We start from the raw sequence: 23,084 nt of genomic DNA on the forward strand, positions 1-23,084 counted from the left end.
ATTCACTGGGTCCTCACTGCACACATAGCACTGTTAAAAAGTACCTTAGATGCAATAACTCATGTAATCTTCATACCACTATTCCTGTTTGAGAGGTGAGGAGAATGAGGCTCAGAAAGTTTGAGTGACTTGCCCACAGTTTCACAGCTAGTGGGTGGGTGAGCTGAGGTTGGGGCCACATCTGTCTGATTCCAGAGACAGACTTCTCTGGGCCACAGTAAAATACGGCCTTTGAATCATGTTTGTATGGTCACATTTCCTATCTTGATGAGATTTTGAAACTGTGCCATACTCTTTCTGATGAAAATATGTCCATTCCTACCCAATTTGTACTTTCTCCTATCATTTTCCTCCTTCTGTTAAAATTAAGTGTGCACAGAAGTCTGCCCTGTGCACCTTGACTGAAGACATTCACTGACCTCCTAGATCTTGGGGAGATAACTTCTGACCATCCTTGGTCTGCTCATGTCTGTGCCCTACCAGGTCTCCCCAGGCTTTCACTGACTTTCTTCCTGCCTTTGTCCCACCTCCCCACCCTGTTCCTCGAGGATTTGAATGCTCACTGCAGGCCAGGCCCTCTGCTAGGCCGGAAGGGACCCCTCCTCTCACAAAATAGAGGCACAACTCATAGTCTCCTTAAAACATGCTCTGATACTTATCATTGTTAAAACAATTCATGCCTGCCATAGAAAAGCATAAAGGAAGAAATCTCTCTTATCACTAAAAGGCAGCTACCCTTAAGATTTTTTTTTTATATATTTGCTTCCACTGTGTTTTTGTTGTGCACGCTTAACAAAAATCTCAATGTTTTTCAGTTATAATTTCATTAAACTTTCTCACTATTTCAGATTCTTTGGAAGCATCTTTTCTAATGTATCATGATACACTGTTGAGTGAATGAATAATCTGTTATTCCAAAGGGGACGCATTCTGAGGATGGTCTTAATTAAAGGGGGATAAGTAGACACATATACCCTTATTGGTATAAAAATATACATGTATGTGTGTATTCACACACATAAAGATATGCACACATACATGTATGTGTGTGTATATACATCCATCTTTAATTGAAGCTTAACTTCAAGAAAAGGCAAAAAGAAAATATACATATTATGTTTATATACATATACACATATGTATCTATTGCATGTGTGTGTATGTGTTGTGTGTTTGTACATATATATACACATAGATACTCCTGTCTGTCTCTTCTTGAGGTTCACTCAAGCTAAAATTCTTTAAGCAAAGTACATTGCAGTTCATTGGGGTTAGCTGTGCCTCTCTCCCCCTTTTGCAAGAGGGCTTGGGTAGCCTGGTCTCAGGAAGCCTGCTGCGGAGGTCTCTGCTATTCCATACATGTGCTTCTTCAAATCCCAAGTCCCCAGCCCCCCACCTGTGTGAGCCTGTGTCAAGATTCTGCATAATGTTAAATGTACCTTTTAACCTGTTTCTCTGGGATGATGAATTATGCTAGTCAGGACATCTCCACCAGTCCTTCCAGAGGAGAGCCCTAAACTGCGATTTATCGGTACTTGTCACAGATGAGTGCTATTTACTTATGAGGCCTGCATTAGTGCCAGGTCAGTGGGAAAGCCTTTCCGTCCCCTGATTCACTGGGCAGCACTTGTCCAACATTAATGTTCATAGACAGAGCCAGGAGCACAATTTCGCAGCCTGGATGCTCCTTTAGTTCACGTTCAGTCGGCCATGCCATGCTTTGCAGTCACCCGTCCCAGCTTCTCCATTACTTGGACGCCCAGCCTTGCTGCTTTGCTCATCACTCGTGACTAGAAATGACGTCCTTTAATGCAACCTGAGTCCCGTGTTTGAATGCAGGTTCCCCCTGCGTGACTTGGTGATATTTGAGAAAGGCACGCATATTGCCTTTCTGTGCTTTAGTTTCCTCAGCTTCTGACTTAGTCTGTTCAGGCCATGGTAACAACAATACCATATGTTGGGTGGCTTGTAAACAACAGATACTTATTTCTCACGGTCTGGAAGCTGGGAAGTCCAAGATCCAGGCACTGGCAGATTCATCATCTGGCGAGGGCCCATTCCTCATAGATGCTGTTTTCTCACTGTGTCCTTCTGTGGCAGAAGGGATGAGGGGTCTCTTCAGGGCCTCTTTTATGAGGGCACTAATTCCATTCATGAGGCCTGTGCCCCCACAACCTAATCACCTCCTGAAGACTCGACCTCCTGACACCTCACGATGGGGCTTAGGTTTCAACATAAAAATCTGGGGGAGACACAAACATTCAGCCCATGGCAACTTCTTAACAGGAATAAGAGTAAACTCCCCCTTACTGAGTTGTTCATAAGATTCAGTAAGGTGATACCTGAGGGAAAACACTGTAAAATGAAGTAGTATACCATGTGTATTTATTATTTTAATATATGATATAACTCCACTGATATTTGATTTACATAAATCAGAAACCACACCTGATAATACATATTTTTTTTTTTTCAGTAACAAAGTATTAACTAAACTTGCTTGGTCAGTGAAGTGAGTGTGCCCTTAACTTCCTGATGCCAGCATTATAAACAGTGTCTGTAGTTGCCTTTATTGGGGGAAAAAATCACGTGGCTATGTTAGCAAATACTGGGTCCTTTAATTCGTAGCTTTCAATGCAATTGTAAAATTGTCAGAAATGATAAAGTTCTATTTTTCTTAAATGAAATAAGTGGAGAATTGTTCATTGGCTGGCCCTGTGGTGAGCTCCTGGATCCAACAGTTTTGATGAAATGTAGACATGCTCATCTCTGTTTCCAGGGAATATTAGCTCTGTGCCGCTGGTGGTGGAGCTCTAAAGAGGAAGAGTGGCAAGTAGGGTGGATATAAGGTGACCTTTCGTGGAGGCAGTGACTTTTAGGGTAACACAGTGACCACTGAGTAGCATTATGTGAAAGACATGTCAATTTGTGACTGCAGGGGACATAGTTTATTGTAGAATGTTAGGGAAGTACAGAAAAGCATAAAGAACAAAAAACAGCTGTATTGCAGCCATGCAGGTGAACTTTGGTTGTATATCTAGGTATTTATTCAGGGTATTTGTGCAGTATCTCCTGTGGGTCAAGTGCTGGGATGCATCAGTGACCAGAATGAAATTCCTGCCCTCATGCAGCTGATGTCCTAGAGGGAGTGGAGGAAGACAGGCAATAAACGAGTGATGAATCCTACAGAGAAGAATAAAGGGAGAAAGGCAGTGACAGAAGTAGGAGATCACGGGGGTGGAAAGAGGAGTCTGGTCTTCTTTTAATAGCTAGTGAAGGAAGGATTCATTTGTAAAGGGCAGTTGGGCAGAGATCTCAAGAAAGAGGGAGTAAACTATGTGGATATCTGCAGGAAAAGCATTTCAGATAAGAAAACAGCAAGTGCAAAGGCCCTGAGGCAAGAATGTGCCTGAAATGTTGCTGCAGCGGCAGATCAGAGTGACTGGAGCAGAGTGAACCAGAGGGGAGAGCTGGAAAGTAGGAGAAGCAATAGGGTCAAATCCTGCCCCTGGAACATCTTCCCTTTTCCGTGGGATGCTGTCTTTATTTATGTATAGAGCCCTGCACAGGAATGCCAGCTGATATGTGGAAAACAATGGAAAATGTCAGTTGGAGATAAGGGAGGTGACAACTTCCACAGCCTTGGCCTTTGTGTTTTCAGTTGAGCTCATCTCCACGGATGCAGTGTATGGTGATGGAGATAGCGTGGGTGTTGGAATTGTAGGACTTGTGTTCAGCTCTTGACTGTGTCATGGCCAGCCCTGCGTCCTTGGGCAGATCACTTAGCTTCTTGGAGCCTCAGTTTCTTCACCTATAAAAAGTAACTAATACAGAGTTTTTGAAAGACTTATAATGCATAGTATGTACTCAGTCCAAGCCATTTTGCCTATATCTATTGATATAGGGAATTGCTGTAGTTTTTCTCATGATGGAAAGAAATATGGTCCAGTACAGCTAACTCTCAATTATTTTTTCTTAGATGCTGCTGTTTCATGTAGAACCATATGGTTCGATAAAGAAGCCAAAAAACACATGTGGCCATTTAAATTTAAATTCATTGAAATTAAATAAAATTAAATGCTCAATTCCTCAGTCATACTAGTGATATTTCAAGCGGTCAGTAGCCCAAGTGGCTACTGTTTTGGGCAGTGCAGAACAGAGACCATTTCCAGCATCACTGAAAGTTCTGTTTTTTTTTTTTGAAATGGAGTCTCACTGTGTTGCCCAGGCTGGAGTGCAGTGCCGTGATCTCGGCTCACTGCAAGCTCTGCCTCCCAGGTTCACACCATTCTCCTGTCTCAGTCTCCTGAGTAGCTGGGACTATAGGTGCCCGCCACCACACCTGGCTAATTTTTTTGCATTTTTAGTAGAGACAGGGTTTCACTATGTTAGCGAGGATGGTCTCGATCTCCTGACCTCGTGATCCGCCCGCCTCAGCCTCCCAAAGTGCTGGGATTACAGGCATGACCACTTCACCCGGTGCATCACTGAAAGTTTTATTGGATGGTGCTGCCCTACAGCAAGTGCCAAGCTTCTGGCTTATTCCGAGCTCTTGTCCGTGTATAGGGAAAGCGGTATTACCTTTCTTTATGGTAGCGTTCATGATTCATACCAGGAGGACAGTCACATTGGGGAGTGTGTGGCAAGGTGGGATTTCAGAGCCCCATGACAGGTTTTCTGAATTGGAATTTCTGTGGGCAAGGCCCAGGGATCTGCCTCTTTAACCACTTCTTCTGTGATTCTGATGCAGGCTAAAGTTTGAGATTTGAAGCTCTAGAGTGCATTGTCAGAATTTATTAAGGCATGTAGCCCATCCTAAAATGCTCAGATGATGCAAGCTACAGAATTGCAGAATATTAGTACTAATTGCGTATTGCTTTGGTGGATCACTTCCCTTCATCATGGTCCACTTGAGATTAAACTAATTTGTTGGGCTCTGTGAACTCCCCTGGAGATAACATTTCATGTGCTCTAATAAAAGCTGCCAACATGTTATTTGTGCTTTCAAAATATTCCTGAAATAAATGGTGTTGTGTGCTGGTTTATTAGATTTATTTAAAGAAATAAGCCCAATACCCAATGGCCTACAATGTACCTCGAAAAAAAATTCAACAAACCAACCGCAGAATTGAATGAAACCGCAGTGGCCACAGTTTTCTTAAAAGAATGTGCCAGATGGGCACTGGCCACAGGGGATTACTAGACCAAGAAGATAAACAAGATTAAAATGGAATTATTTCTCATTCCAAATCAGGATTTTCCGCCGTGTTTGCAGCAGCGACTCTGAGGGAAATGTAGCCTGCAAAGAGTTTACCGTCATGGTGCCAGTTGTTTGTTTGTCCAGTGATAAATCAGTGGATTTATGGATTTAATTTCCTCTTATTGCCAACTCCCTTCCTATCTGAAGATACGAATTTAAAAGTTAGGGTGTGTATCTACAGGTAGTAAAATACCATTTTGTTCTTTCTCAGTGGCTGAATCCTGTATGGAATGAAAATCACAGGAAAATCTTGTTAAAGATGCGTCAATGCATTACGCTGCAGAGATTCATGTGCAGGAGACTAGCTGGCTATGCACTAGTTCTGTCCTGGGAAGGGTTTCGTTCTAACAGTTGCTTTCTCTGGAAGGTGATGGGTGATGTGACTCAGTCTTTTCAGATCGCATCCACCCCCGTAGTGGCTGCCCCAGCATTTTGGTCTGGCTCCTCCAACTTTTTTTTTTTTTTTTTTTTTTTTTTTTTTTTTTTTTTTTTTTTTTAAACCATACCAGTGAATGGACAGCATAGGGTTTTCCTAGGAAACCAAGCTCCTTCCTTTTCTGGATGCTGAGCAACACTTTTAGGAGTTTAGCTTAGGGTAGTTCCCATTCGAAACTCTCCTCAAGGGTAATTAAAACTGTTCAGCTTCACCCCCCTGTAGTCTGCAGTTTCTTGCTTTGGAAAGTGTTCCTCCCTCATACCTCATCCAGAGACCTCTACTGTGTTAGGATTCTCATGGTTACACATGAATGAAATTGAGTTCAGGGTGGCTTACACACAAAGCCAAGTTATTGTTCCCGTAATTTGAAAGTTCACTGTTGGATTTCAGGCATGGCTGCATCCAGGCTTGCCCTCGCTTTCTCTTCTCTCTTGGCTGTAGCTCCTTTGGCACATTGGATTTATCCTCAGAGATGCTTTTATCACGTTACTGGGAAGATCTTCTCTGGCAGTTCCAAGCCAACCTCTTCCTAACAGGGCCATGTGGAGAGAGAACCCTTTCTCTCTGGCGTCCACATGCAAACAGGAAGGGTTTTTACCAAGCTGTGAAGGTCATGCATCCATTCCTTGATGCATTGCTGTGGCAAGGAGGGTGAGCTCACAGTGGCCAGCCTGGCTGGGGATGTGGTCAGCCATGCCTGGACCTTAGGTAAATGGTTTGCTTAGAAGAAGGGGGAAGCCTGTGGGACAGACAAAACAGAGGTCCTCTCCACCACTCCAGGTAGGGCATGTCCAAGCCTCCCATCAGCTTTCGTTTGCATGGAGTTCTCATAGCTCAGCTTATCCCTCTCCTTGCTGGAGGGAGCTTTGTTCTTATTTGCTGCATTTGGTTCTAGCGTGGGTCTATCAAGCAGTCTTATAGGTGTGAACTCCTCTGCCCACACCTGACATCAGTGGTGGTGGCCTCCTGGATTTGCCATGGAAACCCCACGATGTCAGGGCCTGTTCTGATTCTGATTTGTAGGACCTGGGAGACCTTACTGACCTTTCAGGTGAAGGAGTTACACACTTGCAACCTGCCTGTGCCCCTCCCTGGCTGTGTGAAGTTAACTTTTCTGAGCCTCACATTTTTCATCTTTCAAATAGGGCCAATAATCCTCACTATATTAGAAGGCTGTTGCGAGAATTAAGTCAAATTTGGGACAGAGAGCTTGCTTAGCCTGTTGCCTGGCATGTGGTCAGTGCCCATCCCTGGTGGCTCTGCTCCTCCAGTGTCCGTCTTCTCTCTTCCAGTGGCTGGCATGCATGCTTCTGCTGAGGCAGATGGATGGATTGCCTGTTCTAAAGATAGCTGGGTAGTTCAGGGAGGTGGTCAGTTGTACTGTTAAGCATGTGGGCTCTGGATCAAGACTACCCAGGTGAATCTAGGCTCTGGCTCTTACCAGCTGTGTGTCCTCAGGCCAACCCCCAAATCTTCTGTGTTTAGTTACTTCACTTGAGAAATAAAATAGGGAGTAATGAGGATTACATCAATTGAGATGTTTTATGCACTTGGAATGATACCAGTACTTAGTACGTGATCGATATGTTAATTACTACTTGTGCCAACGCTAGGCTTCCCTTGCGCCTTTCTGGCTTTCCACACCTGTCAGGGTTGAGACTAGACAGGGGCCCCGCTTCTCCCTGACTGTGGGATGTGCGCCTTCAGCAGTTCACCTGATATTAGGAAACCTGTCCATTCTGCCATGTGAAGGTTCCCCTGGAAATACCTTTTTCTGGCTCAGAGTATTTCTTTATTTACAACTAAGCAGTGGCCCATGTCAGTCATATCAAGACATCAGAATAGCCTGTTTCTGTTTCACTTATTTCTCAAACCTTTATTAAAGTGTGATGTGCATGTGTGCAAAGTACATGAATAGAATTGACTTACCACAAAGTGAGTACACCCATGTAACCATCCCTGATTTCAAGACACAGAATATTACTGTTACTCCAAAAGCCTCGCTCATGCTTGCCTAATCATATTCTCCTGACTCCTTTCACCTCCCTTCTTTCCAGAGGATCCTCTGTTGTAACTTTTCATCATATGTTAGTTTTGCCCTTTTTTGAACTTTATATAGACGGATAGATTAACTCACACAGTTTATATTCTTCTATGTCTGGCCTTTTGTCAATCATTGTTATGTAGGTAATATTATCTCTGGTAATGCATAGCAGTTTTTTTTGTGTGTGTAAAATTCCATTATGTGAACATGCCACAATGTCCATTGGATTAATACTCCTGGTGGATATTTGAGTTTTTTCAAGTGAGGGTTGACTATTTCTGTTTATGAACATTCCTGTTGAGGTCCTTTTGTATTCCTGTACTCATTTCCACTGGGTAAAATCCTAGGGTTGAAGTTGCTGGACTGTGAGGTTCATGTGCTTATCTTCAGCTCCTATTGCCAAACAGTTTTCTGCAGCGGCTGTACCACTTTAGTGCTGCCCTCCTGCCAGCAGTGTGCAGGAGTTCCAGTTGCTCCACATCTTTTCTTATGCTCGGTATGGCCATTATCTTTTAGTTTTTAGGCATTCTGGTATATTTTGTCCTATGGGTATCCTATTTTGTAAAGTACCTATTCCTACCTCCTGTGTCTTATTTTTAATTGGATTATCTGTCTTTTTCTTGTTGATTCGTGTAAGTTCTATATGCAAGTCATTTTTTTTTTTTTTGAGATGGAGTCTCGCTCTGTTGCCTAGGCTGGAAGGCAGTGGCTCAATCTTGGCTCACTGCAAGCTCCGTCTCCCGGTTTCACACCATTCTCTTGCCTCAGCCTCCCGAGTAGCTGGGACTACAGGCGCCCACCACCACGCCCGGCTAATTTTTTTTGTATTTTTAGTGGAGACGGGGTTTCACCATGTTAGCCAGGATGGTCTTGATCTCCTAACCTCATGATATGCCAGTCTCAGCCTCCCAAAGTGCTGGGATTACAGGCGTGAGCCACCGCGCCCAGCCTGTTGGTTTTAAATGATGCAGGTATCTTCTCTCTCACAATGTGGCTTGATTTTTCACTCTCTTTTTGGTGTTTTTTTGAGGTGGGAGATGTTTTATGAATTTTATTCTTTGCATGCTCATTCCCTTACACATTTTAAAGCAAGATCTGGGAAAATGTGGTTTTCTTCCTCTTGTTGAGCAGGATATACAGCTCTACATGGCTTTGTTCTAGCTTCAACCAACACTTCTCTAGCTGGGAAACTTGTCTTTCGCCCCTGAATTGCTGCTGCTTTATGATAAAAAAGAACCACTTTCTCTCACCTTTGCCTCTGGCTTACATGTTAGACCTCTTTTTAAAAGACTCTAAGTCACTGACTTGTTGGACCATATTTCAGACGATGGAACCAGATGTGCCATGTTTTAAAGAAAAGCAACAAGCCAATGAAGTATTTCCTTTAACCATTTTCCCCTAAAAATGGTTATAAGATGAGCAGGCCTTGGAAAGAAAAAAAGGAGGTAAGGGTTAAAATACATATAATTTATAATCATCTATTAAACAACAGTATTACTTGTAATGAGCATTCATCAATCCTTTAGCTAAGCACATGACATGGAGAAACTCATTGTGATTTGGTAAACTCTATGAAGCTTGCCTCATTAATAACCTCATTTCATAGATTGGATAAGTGAGGTTCAGTTTCTAAGGTTACGTAGTCAATAATCTTGTTGAAGCCAAGACTCAAGCTGGGTTCTGTTGGACCCCATAGCTCAGTACTCTACTGCACTGCTCTGCTGGTGAGGATGTATCCTTGGTTTTTGCAGTTTGCATTAAGCTAATCAAACCACATTTCAAGCTTTCTGCTATGAATAGTTTGGTACTGAGGAAAAATTGGGTAGCTTCTCCTTCCCCAGTTCTCCATCACAGGAATAAGTCAATGAAGTTGACTGTCATCTTAATGGCTTTTCAAGCTGTTTACTAAAACATCATTCCAGATGACATTGTGTCCTATTCCCCTGGTACAGTTAGTTAGGAGAGCCTGGAGGTTCTGGATAAACCATGAGGGACTTCGATAACCTGGCTTAGAATTCTGTATGTAAAAATCATTGTGAGTCCAGATTTTCCATCTGAATGTAGCCTGGTGTCCAGGCTTGGCAGCAAATGACTGCCAGGTCTCAGGAGAGGCTAGTGATTTGATTCTCTGGCTGCTTCTGGATCCTCTTTGTATTCATTGGTTAAAGACCCTGGCTTTATATCCCACTGGCCAATTGTTCACAAGTAAGAGGGATTCAAAGTAGAGAGTGAGAATTGGCTGTGGCTGGGAAGATAGGGCCTTTAGAAGGGGAAGCATTGTGTAGGATTCAGGACACTGTGTTGGTCTTTCTATGTTGTGGGCAGCTTATTGTCAAGATCTGGGACACAGTCAGGATGGGGTATGTCCAAGGGTTCCAAGTCTCTTAGGTTCTTGGCTTATGTTTGGAAAGGAGTAATAGGTATGCTGCCATTAGTTGTTCTTTCAAAAGTCAGTAGCAGTGTGCACTGAGCCACAGACTTTACCAAAATTGAGATAGAAGCTGCCTTTACATTGTGGAGTTGTGTGCATCGAAGGAGAAAATCACACAGAAGCTGAGGACTGCACCTGGCTCCCTGTTGCTGAGTGAAGCACCATCAATGCTCTGGGGACCATAACAGTGGTGAAGTTAAGTCTCTCTGGGATTGTTACAGCTCACTTATTTGTCATTTGGAGGGAACTCTTGCTGCTTCCCTTCTCTCTTTAACCAGAGGGTCTTTTCTTATTGTGCTTCTTCTTGATTATTGATTACCTCTTGCAATGGGACTTCCCTTTGCATTTAACTTGAAAATAGTATTTTCTCAATTTTATGGCTTGTGACTTCTACCCGCCCTTTGCTTCTCTCCCCATGTAGGTACCGCCTAAAGCACAAACAGCTGTTTTCTGGGTAATTTTCCACATTGCATTTAGCAGTAGTGAAGGGCTCTGGGAATGATTGCCCTAGCCTGAACCAGCCGTCCATAGACACAACTACAATGGCAGCATAAAGATTGGCTGTTTAGGGAGTTCAGAGCTTAGTAATTGCGGGGAGCAATTTGCTTTCTCTCTTCACTAGTGTCTGTCTAGAGACAATTGCAGAAACTTTTAGAGACATCTGAGAAAATCTTGTCCTTGAAGTTGGAGATTAAAAACAGAAAGTGTAATTTCTTCCATTTGTTAACTAGTCCCTATCAATTTCACTAAATTTTTGCCCTCTGCAATCTCAGGGAGATGATTCTGAGTATATTTTTTTCCAGTTGGGTAGGATGGGGGAGAACAGAAGCCTCAAGGGTGCTTAAGGACCCTTTCCCAGCACTGTCACTGCAAGGAAGTCTCATCGAGTCCTGAGGCAGGTCTGTGTGGAGGTGCTTCTGGTGGTGTTTGGTTTAGTTTGCCTCCTGCACCAGAAGGTCTGAGTCCAGGAGGAAAGGCGTGATGAGCAGGACATACGGTCGGTCTTGGGACTGGACCCCGGCTGTCTTCTGACAGGGAGCTTTAGGGCAGAAACAATTTGCACCATGGCAGCCAAGTGGGGACTTGTATGTCCCTATAATGCTTGAGTGATGACCTTGGAGGCCGTGGTCTGAAGAACTGTGGGCTGGGAGCCTGCAGGACCAGTTGAAGAGCAGTGTGACCCTGGGTGCTGCCTATTTTTCTTCCAGGTTCACAGTGTGTTTTTGTTAAGGATGGCACTTGTAGAATATAAACATCAAGAAATTAGGGAAATTCTCCAGCACCTCCTGTCGCCTTTTAGTAAGCTCTTGTAAAGTGATCACTAAGAGAGCCAATAATTGTTGAACTGAATAGAATTTGTGTAACTCTTCCTTTAAAGTACCTATTTTCCACTGTTGTCTTTTGAGATAATGATGTATGTTAATTCATACTGTGTGTGAAACAGTGGTCTGTTTGTCTTCTTACTGGAAAATTCTATCCTAAGGTTGTTGGGGGGACTTGGTTCTCTTTGTGGCTGAGACTTGGAACCTGGGTCCCTGTCACTGGCTTCACCCACCACTCACCTGCTCTGCGATTTGATACACTCAGACTCTATTCTATCTCCCTTTGCTGTTCTAGGCTGCAGTCTCCCCTGGATTTTGGTGAGGCTGGTCCTCCCTCATTCTGCCTCCCTGGGAGGTACACTAACAGGGCTGCTGCAGCCATCATGGCCCTAGTAAGAAATAGAAGGAAGGGCCCCTCTGGGTGAGTGCAGACCTGCTCCAGGGTGCTTGGTTACTGTGTGCAGTGCAGATGGAATTTCAGCCTTCGTTAGTTTCCTGACCTGGCATTCTTGTGCAGTGAGTGACCTATACAACCATCCATGGCAGCCCTGTGGACTCAGGGCAAGGGCAACACATAGATGTTCAAGAAACATTCGTTCCCTACATCCCTTCTTACTCATAGTATAAATTCACTCCTCTGAGAAGAGATTTGCCAAATTTAGAATGTTTTTGAGGCCATGTGATATAGTGGGAAGTGTCTGACCTTTAAAAACGAATGGACCTAGATTTAGATCCTGCCTGGCTTTGTACTTTGACACTTAGCCAAGTGTGTGAACTCAAGCAGGTTCCCTAACATCTCTGCACCTCATTCCCTTTATCTTTAAAATGGTAAAAACAGCATCGGCCACCTAGGGTGGTGAAGAACATTAAGAGATGTAGTCTATTTAGAGCAGGATGGACAAACTCAGCCTACAGCCTGCTCCAGCTGAGACCATCTTATTTAGAATGATTTTTAAAGGAGGGGTTAAAAAGAAGACGAATGTGTGACAGAGTCTGTATATGGCCTGCAAAACCTAAACTATTTACTATTTGGCCCTTTATAGAAAACAAACAAACAAAAAAAAAGCATTGTGCTGACCCCCACTTTGGAGGGTGAGCCCTGCTGGCACAGAGTAGTGGCTCTGCATGTGGTATTCTCCCCTCTTACACATATCTCCCTAGGGCTCTTCCATGCCTGAAGAATTGGTGCAAAGGCTTCCATTACCAAGATCACACACAAAGGTCAAAGCGAGCCTGAAATGCAGATCTATTCAAAATGGAATGCCACGGCTGCCCCTGTTTCATGTCTTTTTCCGATCTTTAAGTGGAAACCTCACTGAGGACCTTCTGTGCTCATAGTTACCACAGATGTGAGTGGCTTTTGATAATTTCTAGTAAATAACCATGTTTAAGCTGAATATGAGTGGGCCATTTTTCTGATGGTCTTTAAACTGGTTATTTATTTTCTTGGAGAAATATAACCCAAAATGGTTTGGTAATGAACTGCTGCTGTTGTTAGGGGACTTGTTCACATTATGGTGAGGGAGATTTATGTTCCCAGGTAGATTTTAGCTGTGAAAGATTCAGGAATAATGTGGTCCTCTAAAGAGCAGAGAGACAATGTTAATAAGCGCAAAAGGTCTGTGTTGCTGTGGTTGAGCATGTGTTCATAATTTATTTAACATTTTCTCCAGTTCTGTCATCAGGTATAATCATTGTGTGGAAGAAGAATGCAAAGACCAGCAGGAAGGCAAGCAATGACCAAAATCAAATTTGCATCTAATTTTAGTGAAGCAGGCCCCAGGTTTGTTAACGTGTCTGTGTCTGCCAGTAACCTGCTTGGCTGTTGGGTCCTATCTGTGCTTGTGCTGCTGCTAGGGACAGAGGCACTTTAGTCTGGGGCAATTCACATATCGGACTGTGGGCTGATGCACATTAGCGAGTTGGTCTCCATACATTGAAAACTGGCCCTCCGCGGAACCTGTGTAAACAAATGCTGTATCAGCAAGACTCCTGCTTTATCCTCTGCCCACTGCCCATCTCTACCCAGGAGCCATGCAGAGGTCCAGTGTCATAGCGAGGTTGGTGTGGGGCCAGCTGTTCCATCATCCTGTAGTTCCCAGAACTTCCCTTAAGTCACAGAACTTGCCACTTCTTTGAACCTACCCCTCCTTTCTCAAAGAGGAATCATTTGCACACAGGTGTTAGTGAGCCCAGTGGAATTCACTAAATATTTTGGGAGGACACTTAAGAACTAGCAGAGACCAGGCACGGTGGCTCAGACCTGTAATTCCAGCACTATGGGAGGCCAAGGTGGGCAGATCACTTGAGGTCAGGAGGTTGAGACCAGCCTGGCCAAAACAGTGAAACCCTGTCTCCACCAAAAAATACAAAAATTAGCCAGGTGTGGTGATGTGTACCAGTAGTCCCAGCTACTTGGGAGGCTGAGATGGGTCTTAACCTCACACACTCCACAACAGACACTCTCCAAATTTGTAATTAAACATGTATTTTCTCCTTTCATGAGGTCACTCCGCCACCTGAGGGCCCTTCCCATTGACTGGCTTTCTCCTGATCTTACTGTAGTGCAGAGCCAGGCCCAGCACCTTCCTCGTCCTTCCGTCCCCTTTCTTCCAGATGTCTCTTAGGATTTCAGTTCTTCTTCCCTCTCTACTCTCTGTGTCCACTCATATTTCAGCACAGAAAGCTCAGTCTCCCTGGGCTTTATCAAGGGTGGTCCTTTTCCTTCAAAAGAGTGTTAGTTGCCAAGAGGAGTCATAATTTCTCCATGTAGCAGCTTTGATTCAACTAATACCTGTTCTGAGTCTCTGTTAGTTACATGAGTCTGAGTCGGGTGCAGCAGAGTTCACCCTTTGGGAGCTGATGGTCTAGAACTTGGTGGAACCTGTAGCCAATTTGGGGTGGTAGGCCATCGTGGTGCGCAGAAGGAGCAGTTGGACAGAACCAGATTTGAATGCTGGCTCTTGTGTTTCCTGCCTTGTGTCACCTGGAACAGGTTATGTAACTGAGCCATAGTTTCCTCAGCTACAAAATGTAGAGGCCACCACTATGCTTGCAAAGTCATTGTGATGATATTGTGGAATAATCTATGTAAAGCACAGAGTGTGGTGCTTGGCAGGTCATGGATGTTCAGTAAACATTCATTTGCTTCCTGTTGTAGGTGGAACACAGGCTCAAGTTGCAGTTTCTTGGTTTCCCCTTAGAAAATGGCAAGGTACCATTACCTCCCCTAGGACTTTGGTCCTTGCTCTGCTGCCCACTGGGTCTATTTCAGGTCTGTAGTAGAAAATATTTTCACATTGACTATGCTCGTTTTCTTGGTCACTGTCTCTTCCTTGAATGCTATTTGCAGAATATTTTCATTCCCTTTTACCTCTACACTAGTTCTTTTTGTTTTGTTTTGTTTTGTTTTTGAGACAGGGTTTTACTCTGTCACCCAGACTGGAGTGCAGTGGCATGATCTCGGCTCACTTCAACCTCCACCTCCTGGGTTCAAGTGGTTCTCCTGTCTCAACCTCCCAAGAAGCTGGGACTACAGGTGTACATCACCACACCTGGCTAATTTTTGTATTTTTTGGTAGAGACAGGGTTTCACTGTGTTGGCCAGGCTGGTCTCAATCTCCTGGCCTCAAGTGATCTGCCCACCTCGGCCTCCCATAGTGCTGGAATTACAGGCCTGAGCCACCATGCCTGGTCTCTGCTAGTTCATAAGTGTCTCACCTTTCATCTTTTCCTGACTGAGGCCGACAGGCATGCCATAAATTCAGGAGGCAGACACTCTGGTAGAAGTTTGTCACTTTAGGCTTGGATCCCTTGTAACATGTGAGTGATCTGGGAGCTGTTATAGTCTCTTTATCGGACTCTGAGGAAGGATCCAGGAGCAAGTGTTGAGGAGCAAAGGTAGGGAAGAAGATCATGAGGACACAGAAGCCCCACTGGGAGGTAGAGGCAAAGCAGGTAGAGTCTCCAAGGATAAGCCTTACCCCAATCAAAGATACCCACTTGGGGGCCAGGTGCGGTGGCTCATGTCTGTAATCCCAGCACTTTGGGAGGCCGAGGCGGGCGGATCATGAGGTCAGGAGATCAAGACCATCCTGGCTACCATGGTGAAACCCCGTCTCTACTAAACACACATACACACACAAATTAGCTGAGTGTGGTGGCGGGCGCCTGTAGTCCCAGCTACTCAGGAGGCTGAGGCAGGAGAATGGCATGAACCTGGGAGGCGGAGCTTGCAGTGAGCCAAGATTGTGTCACTGCACTCCAGCTTGGGTGACAGAGTGAGACTCCATCTCAAAAAAAAAAGGTACCCACCCACTTGGAGGGAGCCCCGTCCCCAAGGAAATGTGGCAGGTGCCTCAGTGGACCAGATTTAACATGAGGAACTGAGCCTCACATCCTTACCTGAGGGCATCCCAGCCTGTGCCCCTGTAGATGCCCACATCTGAACTGCACACTTGCAGTTGGATTGTGAAGTGGCTTTTTCACGAGTTCTGTATCTATCCAGAGCATAAAAGGTCTACGCGCCTAATGCATCTGCGGTCAGTTCTTGGCACTTTTCTGGGCGGCTTTAGTCAAATGGGAACCCCTGGGATTTTAGAGCCCGCTTCAGAGAGGAGCTAGAGTCTAGTGCAGTATTTCTGGGTTTTCTCCTTTGGTGCTTGGTCTGGACTAGGCACTGCTGAGTCAAAAGTAGATGATACCATAGCCTCTGAGGAGGCCGAGTCTCTCCATGGCTGAGTCTCCTCCATGGGAGGAAGAAACTAGAGATTTCCTCTGGCCCAAATGATGTTGGGGAGTCCCAGCATCATTTGGAAGCTAAAGAAGGGACTTTTAATGGCTGACTTAGAACCTGGCAACTTTTCTCCAAACAAACATTTCTGTTTGCATTATCACCTTATTATGAAGGCATCACCTCCTTCCTGCTGGGTCTGTTCCCACTGATAGCAGGAGTGTGGGCCCATCAGGAGCTGATGTAGACGTTCCCAGGCAGGACGCCTGCAGACAGCTGGATGGACTGCAGTGGCAGTCAATAGATAATGAGAAATCCATCACACATGCGTGTTTGCTTGCAGCTCCGAGCCACATGTGTTAAGCTGTGAGTAATGTGATTACTTAAGTGGCATTTTATTTACACTTTTGCACAGAGCAGTGGCTGCTGCTTTTCCAATGCAGCTATCACCCAGATTTGATTTTTAAAAATCTCCTCAGAGTCGTAATGGCAGCATCACAAATATACTAATCCAGAGGAAACTGATGGTAAAGTTTGAAAACTCTGTTATCAGCTTAAGACAGAGGATATACTGGGGTCAACTACAAAATATAGTTACCATTTCTTGGTGCATCCTATGTGCTGGGCGTTTGGCATATAAGTCTCAAATAATCCTCCCATTAACCCCGACAGAGTAGGCACCATTGCCTTCATTTTCAGATGAGGAAACTGAAGCCTAGGAAGGTTAAATGTTTGTCCAGAGTCACTTAGGCAATGGCTATAGAAACATCAAGAAAAGTTACCAGTTAAAAAACTGCCATAGCTGTTTATGTATTTCATGTTTTAGACCAGGAAGCAGAACTGTTGATTTTAGCTCCAGGCTGGGCTGAGAGCTGAGTTTTGTGAACAGAGGTGTGAGAAACGGACATCCGAGGCTGTGATGGGCAGCTCGACAATAACCCACACAGCGTTGTTCCCAAATAATGCCAGCAGGCAGCCCTGACAAGGTGCCTTCAGTTCTAACTGTGACTTGTGTGTCTAGCTGGTAAATTAGATGAGAGAGCTGAGTCCCGAATGCTTGAATAAATCGAACCACAATTTGGATATTTTGCAGGAGCTGTCACTGCCTTGTGGGTAAACATGATTTCTGGGGTTTTCTCCTGCATATTTCTGGCATGGGCCATGGGCTCTGTGTTGGTGGGTGAGCTGAGGGTCACTCCTTGCTTATTTCAGATCTTTCATTTCTTAATAGGGTAGCAGAAATGCCAGGACAAAAGAAATAAATGAATGGGTGACACTATTTGCCATCCCAGAAACAGGATAATTATAAGGGTTTGTGGTTCCATTCAGCTGCCTGGAAACATTCCTGGACTTTATCCATGATCATGGCCCAAGAAACCCTTCATTTTTACTTCTCACGTCTGGGATGTAGATACTTTTCTCAGAGTCTATGCCACTGGTGTACATGGACCTTATACTGCAGATTTTAGTGCTGTGTGAATTCATGTAAAAATGATTTTACTTTTCTGGGGTACAGTTTCCCAGATTATAATGTTAGGGTGATGCTGTCTTTCTTATACCTACCCCAGAGGACTTTAAATGAATGAGTCAATGATTGAAATAATAAATGAATGAATATATAGACAATATATGAATTTAAGAAGTAATCCATGTTTTGTTTTAAGTGAAAAGTAGTAAAGTAGAAACAGGAAGAAACCCTTCATATTCCCATAACCATTGTTACCATTTTGATTTTTCTCTAATCCTTTTCTGTATTCCCTTCTCTTCTTCTTACAGTGGGTCACGGGCACTAGGTAAGGATGGTTGAGGCTTCCAGCACGTTGGTGGAGGTGGCTGTTCTTCCTTTGCAGGCCTCTGAGCCCTGGGAGGAGGGGATTGGTGCACTGGGGCTATGTTTATGAGGTGGATGAAGTAATCACTGTGACATCTTTAGGCTTCTTTCTTATTGTTTTTCTGCTTTCTTCTCATGTCTTCCTATGTAACTTTCCCCTAAGAGTCTTCAATTTGCAAGAGAACATAATTTTGCCGAGGGATTTGGTCTTGGTAATTTGTTCAAGAGATTCTGTTTTAGTAGTTCTGGGCATCATGAGAAAAATCCGACTGGAATCTTTCTTTAATATTCATAAGTTATTTAACAGGAAAGGGGTTTTTAAAGATCTAGGACATCATTACTGTTTGTGTTCGTGTTAGGTCCTTACAATTTGGAAGCAAAAATGAAAAGAAAAGCAAAAGCAGCTTATTGCTTTAGTCTGCCTTGAATTCTTTCAGTGCATTCCAGTCCTTGCTAGTCTGAAAATTGCTCCTACTTTATTTACACAGAGCTTTTAGGCATATTTGATTTATCATTTGACATGTTTAGAATCACAGAATGTTAGGACTGGAAGGGACTTGCAATGTTATTAACATTCCTATTGTTTCTCCAAATAATAAATGAAAAGAAAACATAAAAGTATTCCATGGTGTCTGCCAGCTGAGTGCTCCCTACAAGAAATAAATATGTCCTTGTTGATGTGTATTTTTTTTTATCATATAAATGATCTTACCTGATAATTTTACCCTGGAGAGTTTTTATTTTAAAAGATGGGAATCAGGGGGCCGTGGTTGTTCCTCTTCCCCTTCTCCAGTCCCCTGCAAACTAGAATGGGACCTTTCAAAGTTTGAGTGAGAGCCAGAGCCCAGGAATCATGATCCCTGGCTGTTGGGGGGGGGGGAGGGGGCGTGGACCTCCAGGGTCCTGGTTTCATGGGCACATGGCATGGCCCTATGGGCTCACCTTCAGAGGGAAAGATGTTTAATTATTTAACAAAGGAAAGGTATAGAAAGCTCTCAGTATTTGTCTTTAGGAGGGAAAGAGGGCAGGCAGAAGACTAGTTGGTTTTAATTATGCTTCATAATGACTCACACATGTCCATAACAGGTGGCAAAACTTGCTGCTGGATTGGAAGAGTCAGGGTGTGGGCTTGCTTCTTGTCCCTTGGGTGGCATAGACACAGTGTCATGGCTCAGCCTTCCAGCTAAAGTGGAGGGATTGTAATTATCATATGCATTATCCCTGGCAGCCAGCTGCAGTAGCTACAGAGTTTCCTAGCGACAGAGCAAAGGGCAGACTGAGAGGTGCAGGAGACCCTGAGTAGAGCTGCCAGTGTCTGCCGTTGTCTCTTCTCTGTCATGGCACCTGGGCTCATGCTTCATGGCCTTTTGTCATAGCTTAGAGCTGCTGCGGCAAAGACTGCATGCTCGTGCACCTGCCAGATCCCCTGAATGCAGTGTCCTCTCTTGCGCCACTATGTGTCCCTCCTCTGGAAAACTGTCCTTCAAGAGCTAGCCTCAGTGGTCCTTCCTCAGTAGAATCTTCCCTGGTTCTCTGGAATAATTTGTGGCTTCTTCCTCTGTGTACCCATAGCTAATTTTTCTAAGTGATAGTTACCAGGTCATATGCTTAATCTGCTTACATTTCTTGTTACTTCTCCTCTGGCTAGACCATGGGTTTCATGAGGGTAAGGGCAGTTGTTAGTCTTCACTGGTGTCCTTAGTTTCAGCTGGGCTCCCTCTAATTTGTCCCACACAGAGAGAGTGGAGTATGCTTTAGAAAATATGAGTTTCGTGGGGTCACCTTCCAAATAAGCCCTCCAGGGGCTCCCCAATGCTTATAGGTTAAATCTGGATGTGTCATTGGGCATTGAGATCCTAGAGCCTTTGATCTCCATTTCTTTCCTAGCCTTAGCCTCACTCTGTTTCTGTGGGTGCCCAGGCCCTAAATAAGCGGGACCAGATCGTAGCATTCCCCCCGGGGGGAAGCAGGACCGCCAGTTGTTCATGGCGTAGACTAGTACATGGATCCCCAATAGTGGGGTCCGGACTACTATCTGGGGACTCATGTGCATTACTCTTGTCCTAAAGACAATTCTCTTGTAGGTTCTCTGGACTATCCATCTTGTCCACATGACATCAGTACATCATCTCTCTGTCCAAGGGGCCAGCTGAACAAGTTATGAAGAGTGGAGCCTGGCTGAAGTGCCTTGTGGTCATCTGTTTCTATCAGGCATCTTTCCGTCAGTACTGGGGAGGAGAAATTGTGTTAAAACAATTACAGGGTTGCGTCAGTGCCTGTTGGGTAACAGGCAGCGTGGCTCAGGTCTCCTTGGCCCTGCAGCCTTTGGGAGTGTGGGTTCTGTGGAGAGCCTCCAGTCAATCTCAGAGGACTGTTCTACCCACGTGGTGGGCCCTGGTGTCAGCAGTGGCTGTTGCTCAGAGAGGGGATGCCTGCTCTTCTCCATGGAAGCCTTGTTGGTGATTTTACAGGAAAACTGTGGCTCAGGAATGTGGGTCCCTTTGTGGCAGGCTTGCTTACTCTGGTTACCTCTTACCATGGGGAAAATGTCACTTCCAAAATTGCAAATTTCAAAGAAGAATTATCAGATCAAGACGGCACAGGCTTGGAGTAGACAAAGACTTGGGCTGAATTTATTTCTGGGACTTTTGTGAGGAGTATTTGTTGTATAAGTTGATCCAAAGGCTGGAGCCTCAGGACACAGGGCTGCAAGGTGGCAGCTAGGACAGTCTTAGGGTCACAGTGAAAGGAGTTTTATTGCTTTCTTTCCCAGATGTTCCTTGGAAGAGAAGCTGCTGAATGGCAGAGCTGGGAGAAGCCGTAGCAGCCCTCACTTTGCAGCTAAAGAAAACTTCATGCCAAGCCTGCAGCCGTAGTTTTCCGGAGAGATGATTGATGCTAAAGCCACTACATCCTCTGCGTGGTGCTTTGATGTTGGTGTTGGATATTTCACTTTGCACAGGGCCACCAGGAGTGCTGGTGGTAAACGGGTGTGAGTGCTGAGTTCAGGGCACACAAAGGCAGGAGACTCCTGTGCATCTCGTGCCAGCCTGCGCTTGAGGCTGCTGTCTTTGGGGCCAAAGGCCATGATTCTTCCCAGAAAACCATCTTAGTGAGGCTGGGCCTGAGGGTAGGGGTGGATCAGGAATCCAGGGTGCTGGATCCTGCCTGCTTTCTTGGGGCAGACACACGATAGATAGACCTGCTGTCCACTTACTTAGAGACCTTGTGAGGCAGGTGTTTTCATCCCCCATTTCACAGATAGGAAAGCTGAGGCTTCAGACATAATGAGAGTCCTGGTAGTAGTAGTAGTGAGAATCTCTTGAGAGGCCTCTGATCTGTGCTCTCACCTCCCATTTCTTGGTATCTCCTATATCACGGTGCATCTCCACAGGGCAGGCAGCCCCATGCCTTCTCTCCAGGGTCTCTGGTGTTCACATTGATGCCGCTGATGCCGCGACTTCAGTCGGTCCCTCTGGGGTCCCTGACTTTCTGCAACAATTGAAGCAGTAGTACATAGTGGTTACAGCATGATCTTTGAAGTCAGGCAAAAATGGAGTTCAAATCCTGGTTCTGCTTCTCACTAGCTGTGGGAACTTGTATAGTAATTTTCTCTCTCTAAGCTTCAGTTTCCACAACTATAACATTGAGATGCTTGTCTCAGATGGTTATTGCAAGAGTTGCTCATGCCTGTAATCCCAGCACTTTGGGAGACTGAGGCAGGAGGACCACATGAGGCTAGGAGTGCAAGACCAGCCAGGGCAATATAGCAAGACCCCATCTCTAAAAAAAAAAATTAAAAATTGGCTGGGCATGGTGGTGTACACCTGTAGTCTTAACTACTTGGGAGGATGAGGCAGGAGGATCACTTGAGCTCAGGAGTTCCAGGTTACAGTGACCTACAATTGTGCCACTGCACTTCAGCTTAAGTGACGGCAAGACCCTGTCTCTTAAAAAAAAAAAAAAGTGGTAGCTGCTGTTATTACTACGACGATTACTATTAATATTACTATTACTTTGATGTTTTGATTTGGGCTTTGATTTGATGCAAGTCCTAAATCTTGTATCAGATTTTGGCTCAGCTGTGGTGTTCCAAATCGTGAAGTCCTCTTGGTCCCTGAGGAGACTCAGGGCATTAGGGGATGTGGGGTGGGGCCATTGGGCAGAGGTCTACCTGTCCTCTTCCTATGGAACCTGGTTGATCCCTCTGAGACCTTCCATTGTCATCCCCATTGGTTTCCAGTTTGCTGTTACTGCCCCAGTTAGTCATTAAAAGGGAGTTATCTATTTTACCCTCCTCAGAAACCTCCAGGTCACAGTACCATCAGTTTTGAGACAAAGGGGAAGAAGTTGCAGAGCTGCAGTGCAAGATACTGGCATACAAAACCAGCAGAGGTTGGATCATTGTCTTATTTGTTCAGTAGATGTTAGAGTACCTGGCACCAAATGAATGCTGTGCTGAGGTTTGGCAGTGAGGCCACCCAGCCCCTGGCCCTAGGGACTGCCATCTGTGTGGCTGAGTTGCAGAGGAGTAGCCAGCTTCTATAGTGTGAGCAGTTCAGTGCTCTGTTGCGGCAGCCCAGGGGCTGCATATCACACAGCAGCGATGCCTCAAGTGCAGAAGGATTGGAGACAAGGAAGGCTTCCCATGAGAAGAAGTGTCTAAACTGGGATTTGATAGGGGAGTAAATGTTAGCAAAAGAAGGGTGAGGAGGAGTGTTTCAGGCACAGAAGGAATAGCATGGACAGAGTTTCAGGGAACGAAGAGAGCATGGGCTGCTGAAGGATTAAAACGTAGTTCATTGGTGGCTCGAATGGAACACGTAAGCTAGAGTGTGGCCATAAGGGGACTACAAGGCTCAGCAGGTGCTGGGGCACAGAGGTCCTGTGAGCTGGGCTGGTGGGCTTGGCCTTGACCTGGGAGCCCCTCCAGCATTTTAAGCAGGGGGATGATATGACCAGAACATCCCTTTAGACGGTCACTATTGAGGCAGTGTGAACAGCCAGGGCAGGGCTCAAGGGAGGCAG

The 23,084-nt window shown here is 45.0% G+C and overlaps 1 protein-coding gene across 1 annotated transcript in view; it reads left to right on the plus strand.

The window, feature by feature from the left end:
* SPOCK1 (SPARC (osteonectin), cwcv and kazal like domains proteoglycan 1) overlaps positions 1 to 23,084 on the plus strand; it is a 515,600-nt gene that overhangs the window by 194,968 nt on the left and 297,548 nt on the right. The window lies entirely within an intron of this gene.

The sequence above is a fragment of the Chlorocebus sabaeus genome, chromosome 23 (genome assembly GCF_047675955.1).
Source record: "Chlorocebus sabaeus isolate Y175 chromosome 23, mChlSab1.0.hap1, whole genome shotgun sequence".
Lineage (NCBI taxonomy): Eukaryota > Metazoa > Chordata > Mammalia > Primates > Cercopithecidae > Chlorocebus > Chlorocebus sabaeus.